The sequence below is a fragment of the Pygoscelis adeliae genome, unplaced genomic scaffold (assembly GCF_000699105.1).
Source record: "Pygoscelis adeliae isolate BGI_AS28 unplaced genomic scaffold, ASM69910v1 Scaffold161, whole genome shotgun sequence".
Taxonomy (NCBI): domain Eukaryota; kingdom Metazoa; phylum Chordata; class Aves; order Sphenisciformes; family Spheniscidae; genus Pygoscelis; species Pygoscelis adeliae.
In genome coordinates, this window is record NW_008824061.1 from 572,338 (window position 1) to 576,299 (window position 3,962).

Here is a 3,962-nt window from a genome sequence, read left to right on the forward strand (position 1 = left end):
AACATTTCACTGTGAAATGAACGCACGAAGTAGTGTCTAAATGTCCAACTAGATATGTCCAGCCTCCCTTTTGTCCCTGAAAGAGGAATATCGAATAAAGAATTGTTCAGGAATTCAATGTCTGTGCTCTTCTAGCAAACGGCCTGAGCCCGCGGGTGGCAGAGAGCTGGGGATAAGAGCTGCTGCGCAGTGCTCTGACTTACCTTGGGGAGGCTGCTTCATCTCTCCCTGTTCACACTGTCAGGCAGACTTTGACTCATGGATGTTAATTAACCCAAAATTGTTTTTCAGCCTCCACTGTGGAATTTTTCTTTCTCAGCACTTAGACTTCTGTGTGGAGTTGGATTTTTTTATCCCATGTCCCCCCAAAGTGGAGGATTTTAATTCTGTAAGCACAAAATATCTCTTTCCCCTACATACGGCCTTCTATTAGCCTGCTGCTGTAGATCAGTAATTAGCTGCACAGGTGAGGTTTGCAATCATATTTTCTATCTGGGGAGGTTATGGTAGGTGCAGGATGGCAGCGATTCAGCCAGTCCGTATACAAGCTTCATATCGCCCAGCTCTGCTAACGCTCTATCCCCTGGCAACTTCCTTTAAGGGTGCTGCATAATTGCTCTGCTGGAAACATTTTCAATAAAAATGGAATTTAACTTCTTAACATGCTATTAACTAGATCTCCTTTTTTTTTAGGTTGACATTAGTTGTGGTGGTTCATGGGGCTTTTTGCGTGCATGCAAACGTAATTGTGCGCTGAACTTGGTCCTGTCACTTGGGGTGACGGTTCCCAGGGCCCTCTGTGAACTTTGCCAGCTGATCTGAGGCCAGGCGCTTGGATCCTGAAAATCTGATTTCTGCAAAAAGACTTCATGGTGTTGAACTTAAAAGTGTTAAAAAAGGCTGCTCTGGGAAAAGGTGGATGTCCTGTGCCTCAGTTTCCTCTAGTAAATTTAGTCTAGCTGATAATGTAACCTCGGTTGTCTGGAAGGTTTGATGCTTCAAGCTAGTCATAGTGATTTAAAAATTTAAAATTGTATCACCTCTGAGGATTTACTACCATACAAAGATCAGGAAGCTCATCTCCCACCAAGAAAAGCTGGCTTGATAAAGTTTTCCCTTGTAGACCTGAGGAATGGTGAGGATGACCTGTGAATCCAAGGGGACCTCGTGTCCCTTCCTGGGAGAGCAGCAGTAGGGGGCTGCCCATGTCCCATCGCAGCTGCTTGGCTCATTCCCCTAAGGGAGACGGTGTTTCTTAGAGAGCTAAAAGCTACGTCAGCTATGCTTATCAGAAAAGGGATTTTGACTGTTTTTAAGTTCCTTAAATTTATTAAAATCTGTTTTCCTTCTCCTGGTTATAAATTAAGGCAGTGCTTTCAAGACTCTTTAATTTGGGCTGTAAAAAGGCTCATCATATCTGGCAATGATGAATAAAGGGTTTGACTGGAGCATATGTTAATGCACAGAAAACAATGACACTTAAAATAAATGCCCCCAAAGCGCCGTATTTGGCAGCGGCTGCGGGAGATACGTAGTAAATGATGCAGTGCTGCCGCTGTGCTTATGAGGGACAACAGCAGCTTCTGGCTGGCTCAAGGATTTAATTCTGCTGAGCTCCAGCAGTCGTGTGGGCAGTGACCTGCAATGAGTGTCTTGCAGCCGGGTTTTCAAAAGTAGCCACTGATTTGAGCTCTGCAAGAGGTTTGTTGCAGATCTCCCTGCAAAAGGCTGGGAATGCAAGGCATCTCCAGCACCAGAGGCAGGGACTTTGGGGCTCTGGCGGCTCAGTGGGTTTGAAACCTGGGCTGGAATTTGAATATTTCTTTGAGGTTTCCAGGCTGAACGTGGTCAAGGTGCTGAGCGTCTATAGCTGCGATACAGATCTCCTCGCTGCCTCTGCTACAGGATACCACCTACCAAAAGATGTCCCTGCATGTTTATTTGTGTGTGTGCTGTGTAGTAGCTTAAATCATTTGGGTGGAAGAGCAAAGTGCCATTTGCACAAAGGCACAGCTTTTGCAGTAGCCTGGTGTTTGTACCACAAGCAGAGCTATTTAAGCATAACAAATGACACTTTCTTTTGCAAGATTGCTCTTTTTCCTCTTTTGCTCTTGCGTTTTCTGCCTTAAGGCGTAACTGAAAGAAAAAGCTTATTTGTCACTTGCAAGGGTTTTGGTAGTAGCAGTATGATGCCCCTGGAAAGGCACAGGTAGTAAATGCTTGGGGGGTTGTATGCTTTTTGATTAGTGAAAGACTTATTTCTCACCTGTGGGCACAAAAGTTTTGTTACACATGAACTCATAAATCAGCTTGAAGAAAGCCAACAAAGTTTGCTAGCAAGCATAGTGCTATTTTGAAATAAAACGAGGTCAGGGGATGCACAGACAATTAATTTATAATGTAGTAGGCAGCCTGTAAACTTCACCAGAAGGCTTGTGCCTCCTAGTGCTGCATCTGTTTTGGGGGACAGAAAAAAACCCCCAACCTGAAAGCACAGGTGAAGTCTGTAACCTCGTGTTTCCAGAAAGGGGTTAATGCAGAGGATGAGGCAGCACAAGGTAGAGAGCAGGACTGATTCAGGTGTGCAGGAGGGGGTCACCTTCTGCTCGGAGAGGCTGCAGCCACGCTGGCCTTGTCGGCTTCCTGGCTAGCGCATTTGGGAAAACACATCTGAGCGCTAGAGCTGCGGGGCTGGGAGCTCAGCAGGGCGAGGGGAAAGGGAGGGGGCTGTAATGGACGTGCCGCGGGGGTCCATGCTACGCGGCAGCTCCATCGTGGTCAGTTTTGCCATTGCATAATTGTGTGTCTGAGCTTGCAGCATTACCAAGGCGTGTGTCGGGCTGGACATGGGCAGGCAGCTCTGCTGTGGCATTGGAGCAGCTCCAGCGTCCCCGTGGGAAGTGGCATATGGGACAGCATGTTGTTGGATGCTCTCACACAGGGTGCCGTGGCTGGGCTGGGGTCCCATCCTCCCAGGGAAATAAACATTGCAAACTGCATGCTGCGGCTTAAACCCAGCCTGCTCGGAGCCTGTGCTTGCTGTTGTGTTCAAGCTTTTAACCAGACTGTGCAGGGGGATGCATGACAGTGCTGAGAGACAGCCGCTTTTCTCAAGCAAGCATATCCAAGCCCCGTGGCAGGAGGAAAAAGTGTGGCAGTATTTCTTCACTCTGACAAAGCAGGGCCGTTGCAGGTGCCACAGAGAAGACCAGTGTTAAACAGCTTGCAGGAACCCCCTTGCCGAGGGTAGAAGTGGGCTGTGGAAAGTTGGGTGGGAGAAATATGTGCGTTACTGTGCCCCGGGGAGCCTTTTTGCTTAAAGGAGTCGGGGTGAATTTTTACCTGAAATGGCTACAGGTAAAAATTTACAGTTACAGAAACAATTTGTATCATTACCCTGAAGAACTGCTATGCTGTGGTTGAGAGTAAAGGGAATTTAGCATACTGTGAATAATGGGGGGGGATATACCTGGCTGGTAGAGGGATTTGTTTCCAGACCTCAGTTGGGTGTCTTTGCACCATGTTTCTTGTTGCTCCATGTTCTGGGAGAGCTTATTAAACCAGCATAGTGCTGCAGGAGATCTGGCAGACAGGCCAGATCTTCCTGGGCTTGTTAACTCAGGCCGAAAGTCGTGACAGAGGTGACAAACCCTGCCAGACCTCACTGGCCTCCATCGGAGGTGCTGGTGTCGTTGATCTGCAGCCTGGGGAGCCTGCCTGTGGCAGTGGTTGGGTTTCTCTAGCATAGCTGTACAAACACCGAGGAGACAGAGGCTGTTACTTAAGATGATCTAGAAAAAAGAGACTTTTTTCCTCTTTTCTGAAAATAGATCTTTCCTAAACAAACTCTCAGTACTTTAAAGAACACCTGACAACCAGCCTGGCTTTTGCAGCACACTGGGGTTTAACGCTGAGTGAAGGCTTGGTTCACTATCAGTAGTTGTTTTCTCATTAGGATTGTG